Source organism: Lissotriton vulgaris, chromosome 2_1, assembly GCF_964263255.1.
Source record: "Lissotriton vulgaris chromosome 2_1, aLisVul1.2, whole genome shotgun sequence".
NCBI classification, from domain to species: domain Eukaryota; kingdom Metazoa; phylum Chordata; class Amphibia; order Caudata; family Salamandridae; genus Lissotriton; species Lissotriton vulgaris.
Window position 1 is genome coordinate 717,715,780 of NC_141687.1, and position 10,432 is coordinate 717,726,211.

Sequence of the window (10,432 nt, forward strand, 5' to 3'; positions counted from 1 at the left end):
AAAAATGTCCTCTACTTTATCCCTGCACAGTCCAGAGCCAGCATTGTTTAGGACCTATGTATTTGTAGAGATGTGCAGTTTTGCCAGCCGTCACCCATACCAGCTGCTCACATGATTGAATGGCTTGAGCTCAGCTGGTGTAAGGAGGGGCGGGAGATGCACATCCAAAAACCTAGCATGATGGATAACCGCACCACCTGCTTTCTTCTGCATGAAAATACACACTGGCCTGTAGGAAGCTGGCTCTATATGTACAATACCAAGGTAAAATATAGTGTGCAAAGAGTCCAGTGAATCCCCAGAGGTATAGCAGAGGCTAAACTAGATAATACCTTACTCTCTTTTGTGGTAGTGTGGTTGAGCAGTGAGGCTTATCAGAGGGCAGTGTTAAGCATTTGTTGTACACACTCAGGCAAGGTATTATGTCACACACTCAACAGACCGAAACCAGGCCAATTGGTTGTGTGAAAAAATGTTACTTTGTTAATTTGATACTAGAACCAAGATTTACTCAGTTGCAGGTAAGTGATACTTTCCATACAATTATACTTTTCAAGATATAGTGTGTACTGATTTTGCAGAAGCATACCAATTACTGTGCAGTTGAGAACATGGGTTGTAAGTTCTTTAGAGTACTTGTAATTATTCTAGGCTACTTTCTAGTTACTTTCTAGTTACTTTACTGTTTTGAGAAGAAACAACCTGCTAACACAGTTTAGGCATTACTGTACATCATTAAGCAGGTCAACTATTTTGAAGACACTTGGGGCCAGATGTAGGTAGGCAAATACCGGTCGGTAACAGCCGAAATGCTGTAATTTCGGCCGTTACCGACCGGTATTTGGAAAATGAGATGTAGAGCCACCTAAAATACAGATTTGGTAATTTTACAGAATCGGTAAAATTACCGAATAGGTAAAGTTACCGAATCTGTATTTTGAGATGTAGGTAGCACTGTAATCAGGGCTACAGGGCTTTCAGAATTCGTTATTTACCACCAACTAGAAGTTGGTGGTAAATAATGAAAAGCCTTGAAAAAGCATTTTTTTTGCTTTTCAAACGCTGCCATGTGGCAGACATACATACCCTTAGGGCATGTATGTCTGCAACATGTGCACTCATACACGATTGAGGGGTACAACAGGGTGTCAAAGTGACACCATGCCACCCTTCAATGTATCCCCCACTTACCGAATCGGTATTTACCGATTCGGTAATTGACATTCATTCCTTTGGACCTAGAGGCCCATAGGAATGAATGGCAATTACCGAATTGGTAAATACCGATTCGCTAATTACAGAATCTTACCGATTCGGTAATTTAAAAATAGAAATTACCGTAATCTCAATTTACCTACTCTTAAATACCGAATCGGTATGATTCGTATTTAAGAGTAGGTAAATCGAGATAACCTACATCGGGCCCTAAGTTACTTAAGTAAGGATCAACACTTAGAACTATTTTCAGGGAAAAATCCACCATACAATCCTAAGGAGAAAAACAAAGTGTTAAGTTTGCAGATAAGTAAACAGTTTTGGGCTGGCAGCACTTAAGGAAGGGGTCAGGTAGTTAAGGAGAGTGCACCATCAGCGGCACAAGGGACGCCCTGGTGCAGAGATCAAAGGAGAGGTTGGGCCCAATGCAGTGCTATTGAGACAGGGGCACTCGGAAGAGCGCCAGTCATAAGTAGGTACCTGTGGTTTCTGGGTCAGGGCCAAGGGATCAAAGGGAAGCACAAAGGAGGCCACAAGTAGGGACCAACAGCACATCTCCAGCGGCACACGGGCGGTAGGGTGTAGGATGCAAAACAGGCGTCGGGCTCCCAATGGAAACTAATGGAAGACGTTGGTCAATAACAAATGATGCAGGCTTAGACCAGGGGGCTGGACGAAGGTGACCACTGGCTGGACATGTAAGTTGGATAGCTGGGGGGCACCTGTGCACCGTCAGCTGGGATCTCCAAAGATGCAGGGGTACCGTTTGCTCTCGGGTTTCTTTAGCTGGCTCCGGTCGCAGGACCCTTCGGACAGAGGCTGCAGGCATCAAGGAGGGGTCTTGGAGTGGTCAGCCAGCGGTGCAGATGAGGTCAAGGTCACCAGGGAGATGTCTCGGGATAAGTGGTTCACTTCACCTTTGGAAATGGGCGTCAGTGCATAGTGGTGCAGTGTCACAGATCCACCTGGATCCAGAGACTGATGTTGCTTTCTTTGCTGGACGAATCCGGCGTCAACGGGAGACTGCTGTCTTTGTTGGAAACAACACTGGTCCTCTGGGTTTCTAGAGGTTGCTGGCTGGGGCCGCACCAATTTCAGGAAGCAGGTTTGCTGGAGGAGGAGACAGGCCGGTAGGGCAGGGGCCAAGTCAGACCATCGTCTTCTTCTCCACTGCTGCATGGCTCTTCGGTCCTTCTTAGGTCGTCAAATCTGAAGAGGCAAGGTTCAGGGGTGCCCCTAAATACTAAATTTAGGGGCATTACAGGGATGTGCAGGTCAGGACTAATGGGTCCCTTCCCTGGGGTGTCTTCACCCCCTAGTATGCCACCCTTCAGTGGGAGAAGGGCATAGGCCTGTTACATCCTCAAGATGGAGGGGACTGAGATGTGTGCTTCACTTCACCTCCCCACCTGAGGGGTGGGGTTGGCAAAGGTGGGCACACCTCCCTTCCTGGCTAGGTTTTCCTGCCAATTCTCCCACCCAAAGTAGGGGTCAAAACCGGTGGGGACCAGTTGCTGATAACAGCAAAAGGCTGGGAGTAGCAAACAAAGGGCACAGGCCTTTGAAGCTTCCTCTTCGTGGATCCTGGCCAGCCTGGGGGAGGAGGCATGAGACTTCTTCCCAGGATGGGCTTGGTTTTAGGGCCCAGAGAGCTGAGGCTTTCTATTTAGGAACCTGTCTGGTGGTTGCAGATGCCTGGCAGCGAGTCAGGAACCACACCAGGGCTGGTCATTTTTCAGGAAGCATCTTTAAGATGCCCTCTGAGTGCATTTTACATTAAATCCCACACTGGCATAAGTGTGGGTTTAATGTGTTAAGGTTTAGTACCAAACTTCCCAGTTTTCAATGGAGCCATTCTGGAGCTGTGAAGTTCATAATGACAAACTCCCAGCCCCTCATGCAGCTATGCCTTCACTGGTGGTATGTTACACCCTGCCCTTAGGGCTGTAAGGCCTGCTAGAGAGCTGGCTTACCCATGCCACAGGCAGTGTTGGGAGGCATGGCACCTAGGGATTAATGCCATGTCAACTCTGCAGTTTAGTCAGTGAAGGGTCTCTGAGGTTAGCACAATACATGCTGCAGCCCTCAGAGGCCCTCTCTGGTCACAAGGCCCTTGGTACCAGGGGTACCTTTTACAAGGGCCTTACAGGTGGCCCAGTGGTGTGCCAATTGTGGGGAAAAAGGTACAGTTTTGGGAAAGAACACAGGCCCTGGGAACCTGATTGTCAAGAAGCCAGGGCACACTCTGTCAAATTGACATCAGGTAGCTGACAACAAGTTAGGGGGTAACCATGCAAAAAGGGGCACTATCCTAAAGGGCCATATTGCCCAACCGTGCTTGCAGCACTTTTCAAGCACCATCTTGCCGGATTGTGGCATCAAGCAGCAGTCTTGTCTTAGAGGAGGCACCTGGAACAGAGCCCAGTCTGATCCAAAGACGTGCCCAGGTTAGAGTCTGGCACCAATGTCTCTGAAAAGGCCCATGCCTGTGGCTATGGAAGATTCTCGGCTCCCCTTTTTGCCACAAGGGTGCGTACTGCATTTTGTGCTCCAGGACGGGGCACTGCTATGTGGAACCTGGAGCATTCTGCCAATAGGATTGGGACCACACTTGCACCTAATTTTACTGAAATACTTTCTAAAACAAAAATAACATGAGACTGTTGTGCTTTATGACTTTCCCAGCCACTTGTAGTCAGATTCTTTTTTTTGAAAGCAAGAAGTTTAAATGGAAGAAATTAAGTGATCAGTGGTGGCAGCGGTTCAAGATGGCTGCTCATTTGCACCTCGCAGTTACACTGAGGAATGTTTCCTCTCAGAGGGATGCATTTCGGGCAAGGTGCTCTCTGAAAATCCTTCAGAAGGCAGCGGAAGCACCTGGGAGCGGCCGGGTACGTTTATAGACCTTTAATTGGTCTAATGATCTTTTTGACAGCTTTTCCCTTACCGCTCCCAGCGCGCACTGTAAAATGGCTGCCATTTCACAAGCTTTCAGGTATGTTTTTCCTCATGTGGCAGCATGCCCACGGTTCTTTCTATCCTCACTTTGGTAATGTGGGCTGAGGAAATTAATGAAATATGGGACATTTTCCATAATTGAAGAGATCATTTCTGCTGACTTTTTTTCTTTTCATTTTTATGATATTGTATGGACATTCTAAAAGGGCAATATGAACATTACAAATGCATACAATGTGGATTTGACAAGAGTTTGATGGCTGTTATGGATTATCAATCCTTATTGTGATTCCTCATAACTTCATAATACCCTGTTGGTCTTCTCCTGCTGTATGGCATTTTAGGACCATAGTGTAAATTTCCCGATTCATGCCCTCATATAGGTATAAATACCATATCCTTATATAGGCAGAGAAATCATAACCTTATTTAGACATAGCTCATGCAGTCCAAATACAACATGCCTACTTCCACTAGTTCCAAAAATCCACAACGATTTCTTGGAAAACTCGGCTTCAGCAGCTAGGGACTTCCCCTTGCTTGAATACTGACTTGTCCAAGAACTCATGGTGTTTTCAAAGAACTGAGACTCTTTGATGACGTTATTATGTCCACCGTTACGTCAAACTCGGCACCTTCAAGGTATAAATATGCCCACACTTGCCATAGCAAGTCAACGACCGTCAACGACCGCGGACCCAACTACCTGAAAAAACGTGTCTCGATATCCCGCTCCATCAGATCCTTGAGATCCAATGACCTCCGCCTCCTGATATCCCCCCGTTTTAGATTATCTAGAATGGGTGGCAGAGGGTTCAGTGTCATTGCTGCTAAACTGTGGAACTCTCTACCAATCGAGTTGAGATTCTGTCCCTCCGAACCCATCTACCGAGCCAAACTTAAAACCTGGCTCTTCTCCGGACTCTGATCCACCCTACTGCTTCTCCTTGTTCTAGGCTCCCTCTTTTCCCATGGAGGCTCAGGTTTTTAGCGCCGGGACACCCCTTCGGGGGTAGCTGTGCGCTCTATAAACTACATAAAATAAATAAATAAATAGCAAACACACTGTGGTTTGGAGCAGTTCGACTATCTACTTGCCCGACGCATCCTGCTACAGCAAGTGCCGAAGGAAGCCGACCCCCCAGCAGACGCACTGAGAGAGACGCTGTCTTTTCTCCTGCCGAGAAATCCAGCTCCAGTGTTTCTAAGCTACCCTTGCGGGTTGTTGGGAAATCGAGTCCGGAGACAGAGAGATACCAGACCTCCTTCATTCTAAACCAAGGTACAGAGCTTATTAGACCCTAAGAGAAATCTTGGATAGATTCTTGGCAAAATAATACTAAACTTATGCTATACCACACTTACTTCTTCCCTAGTACTAGACTTAGGTTAGGTACATTGTGGTAGGCGTATTTTAGAAGCACCAATTGAGTACTTTTTAGCCTTTGTTATTTTTGTATGTATATATCTATGGTCTATGAACCATACAATGCTCTTACAGTATTATTTTATTCTACTCTTTTTACTGTATGCATTATATTTTGCAACCAGTATTACGATTGTAGCAGTTCATTTCTTTTGCTTGAGAAAGAAGACTGTTCAATAAATACTTTTATTGAAAAAGCCTGTCTATCTACTTCTCTGCAAACTCTGGTGAAACGAAGCATGCACAAATGACTGAGTGAAATATTTTTCTATTGTTTCCACGACTCTGAAGATCAGTTTTATCTTGGGGAAACAAATTTGTCATGTTTATGCGTTTATCAGAAACTAAATCCCTTCTTGTGAACGCGAGAAAGTTTCTAGTGACCTCTGAGGTAGCTGGAACTGACAATTAAGCCTAATATATTCGATAGAGACCTAGTAGACATAAGTCCTACGTCACATCTATAGAATATATTATTCCAATGCGCAGAGCCTATTGGGAATATAGGAACTACACTACATGGCGCCCAATGTTTGGTAAGGCACTGATTTAACGCTAGATACTAGAGTAACCTAGTCGTGCTTTTCACAGAGACCCCTTTATCCCGTAAAATACTCCAATAGACTTCTGGAGTGGGTTAAAGGATAAAATATCCGCCATAACTGAGTAGGACGAAAATCCTACTTTTTAGTTTTTGGGTTTGTTCAACGTTGAAGGTTACAGTGTTCCAAAATATTGTGCACCTTATCTTTATTTCCTTGAAACTTGCTCTGCAAAACTTCTTAACAAAATGTCAGACGATGACAATCCCGGGGGCAGTGGAACTGCAGTAAATGCAAACCAACCAGGTTTTGAAATTACAGGTTTCTGACATGACGACCCGGATGCTATAAACATCCCGGAAAATGTGGGGAAAACAATAGCTATAAAACTCATAGAAAATGGCCTATCAGCAAGAGGTGGTAGGGTAATTTTTGTCATAGAGGCACATGAATATCGTCTGACAGAGGTATTCTATTCATGGATTATCTTTCCACAAGCAAATCCAACAACACATGTGTTCCACTTCTATAAGATAGAGGAACATCCAGCAGAATACGTTCCTTTCGAGGACATTGAAATTCCACTAACTTACCAAGAGCACCAGCTTTGGTTTAAAGGCGCCCTAAAACATCAAAATCACATTACCCGGCTCGGTCCACTTGGTAGACCAGGAGCAACATGGCCGGTACTAGCTAGCTATACAACACATCCTGCCATTGAACAAATGACAGGTCCAGAACTATTAGCTCAGCTAAAACAGTTAATTAAAATCCATAGACAATTGGTACAATATGTCATGCGGACTCTAACAGTCTAACCTGCTACAAGAAGTCCACAGCACACCCCTCATCAGGGGAACACAAACAAAATTACACCACAGACTTTACAATCAGTCAATGGTAAATTACCCACAAAGAGGGAACAAATTCCATTCTGGTTAGCTCCAAAAATGAATCACATCGAGGCAGTATTTCCTGATAGAATCCTGTGTTTCTCGTGAGGTGTACTAACAATCTGGGGATTGCACCACACCTGGAGGACTGTGACACTTAGGTTACAGTCTTTGCTGCAATCTTCACAAAAACACAGGGTATTCCGTCCATGGCGGTAATACCGGACGTCCTGAAACAGATTCAATATGAATACGGGGCAGAGCCTGCTTTAAATCTCGGTATGAAGTTACTGAAAGATTTCAAACAGGTCTCAGCTATAATATTAGCTAATATTAAAGGTGAAGCAACATCCGTGGGAATCCGCCAAAAACTAAAAGAACTTGATGTAACTGAGCAACCATATGAACTGGCCAGAATAATAGAAAAATCCTATGAAGAACTAGGAAGAGGTCGTTTTGGAGGGAAACTAGTAAAGCCCGAACTAACAGAAAATCCTGGAAAAGTTTTTTTTAAAAACACACTCACTACTCCTAAAAAGAAGTGGGAAAATACTAGACAGACACTTCCTAAAGAGAAGCGTTCTCAATCTAGAGGTAGGTCTCCTCAAAACTAGCCCTCTGAAAAGAGGTATAACCTCAGAAACAGGGATAATTTGAGAAAACCTGATAGATATCAAGATACTGATACATGTTCCTCTCGTACCTTTTAGACTTCCTCGATGAAATCCGAAAGAAGAGGACGATCAGAACACAAGGAAGAATGCGTGAAGTCCAAAGACACGTTCCGAAAAATAAGAAAAACTCAATTCACCAAAAAGAAGGTAGCAACTCTAAAAATCAGACATGCCGAGGATCCTGAGGACACAACTCAAGAACGGGGAGTGGGCCCAGACAATGCTGGATAGCGCAGCAGAGGTTACCATAGCACGCAAGATCCCGTAGGATCATCTGGAGACAGTGGACCTGAATGAATGCATTCAGGTTGAAACTGCAGATACCAGAGTTAGTGTACCACATATGTTATATGAAGTAACACTCCGAATAGAGGGGGACATAACTAGGAAAATAAAAGCACTCTTTTGGGAAATACTATCTAAGGGTTATGACATTCTTCTGGCTGAAAAAGACTGCCCACCTGAATTTGTCAGGGAGTGCCCACAAATGGCGAAGAGATCATTATGCTGGGCTTTCTCAAATCATATTCCTATTCATAAAAAATACACCTATGCCAGAAAATGGGCTTTAGCCCAGGCTCCAGCATTATATAAAAATCATGTGAGATGGGATGAGGATTCTCCTCACCATAAGATCTAGTTAAAAAATCAACCAACTGCTCAGAAGCAGTATCCGTTTAAACAAAAATCTAAAAAACAGGTCAGGGAGATCTTAGATCAACTGGAATACCAAGGGGCGATTGAAACATGCACCTCGTCCATGAACAATCCTTTGTTTCCTATCTCCAAACCAGACAATACATATCGTCTAGTTTTGGACCACAGACATTTAAATTCTTGTTGCACAATCTTTGCAGTACAGAATGCACATATGCAGCACTGATGAATAACATCGTCCGCAAAAAATATAAAACCACATTAGATATTTCTAACGGTTTCTTCTGTCAGATTATTACACCTGAAAGCAGGTACTTGACTGCTTTCTCAATAATGGGGATATAGTAACACTTTTGTCGCCTCCCTCAGGGATTCAAGAACAGTCCTGGATTATTTTCAGCCAGAGTAACAGAGTTACTACAAATGTACGATGATGAGGCATTATCATATGTCGATGATATCACGATGATGAGGCATTATCATATGTCGATGATATCTATCTAACAGATGATGATTTGGACAGGCACTTGACCAGGGTGAACACCATAATACTTGGATTCGCCTCTGAAGGGTATAAATTCAACTTTAAAAAATCAAGGATTGCCCACCTGAACGTCCTATTCTTGGAATATGAACTTTCAAGTGAAGGCAAAAACCTGACAGCAAATGTTTTAGAAAAATGTGAGCTGCTCCAACCTCCAAAAACGCTGAAAAACGTACAGTCAGTTCTCGGATTCCTGAATTTCTGAAGAAGTTTCATTCTAAATTACGCAGAAAGGGTTAAACCTCTCTACAAATTAATCAAACCTGATTCTAAACAAACTAATTGGACTCAAAAACACACAGAAATTTTGCGTTCAGTGCAAACAGACATGTTAGCAACAACACATTTACAGACACGCGTAAACAAACTCAACCTTGTAATCCGAATCATCCCAGGGAGATGCGGATTCACATACCTAACCGTTAATGAAGGTGAAAAGGTACCAATAGTTTACAAATCACACTTGTACACACAAGCTGAAATGAAATTCACTTCAACAGAAAAAGTTCTGACAGCGGTTCAAACTGCGGTAGCAAAAGAGAGAGCACTTGCACAGGGTAAACACATAAAAGATTTTACTCCTGTACCTGCCTTAGAGGCAGTTGCAAAGGTCAGCATTCCAAATGCAAAAGCTCTACATCCAAGATGGATACAATGGGTTAATTCTCTTGCTGCGACAGACGTTGAATAAGTTTTTGACCCTTACTTGAAGACACAAGAATTTCTCCAATACGAGGGACTGCTGAACTGTGAGTACACACCCATGGTCCTGCCGCTGCTCTCCTCCTTGGAAAGGTATATGCTTGTTATTCGCATTATTGATGTGTTTATATGCTCTGTACTGATGTGTAACGTCACATGCCACTGCTGTTACCATGACTTCATTTCTGCCCGCTGTGCTCCCCCTTCTGGATATGGCACCTGGACACTTCATGTATGCCGCTGCACTACACTACACCTGAATCCTTGTATGCTTTGTATGAACGTCATTGATGGTCTCTTGCTTGTCTTCCACTACTTATTGCAAATAAAGGTTTAAAAAAAAAAAAAGAATTTCTCCAATATGAACAAGAATGTCCTCTGCCCACTAAAATTCTGCCTCTAGAACATTACAGCTGTATAATATATACAGACGGATCAGCACAGCCCGCAATTAGGGGAAAACAAGCTTATAGTGCTGCATGCGCGATTGTTAAAGGTCGCTGGCGGATGGGAAATTCAGACCTATGGTCACTAAAACTCCATCTCTCGGAGACTGTACAGCTCAGCGAGCTGAACTACAGGCTTTCAAGATTGCGCTTGAAAATACCGATCGCGAATTCCCCACACTCATAGTGTGCGATTCGTATTACTGCGTCCAGTCTTACAATGAATATTTGCAGAACTGGGTTCAAAATGGTTTTAAAGACGCAAAAGGTGGCAAAATCAAGCATAAAATACTTTGGTAACAAGTAGTTCTTTTACAGAAGGAACTACAAAAGACTCAGCGTGATGGCGTCCACGTTGAAGGGAATTCATTGGCT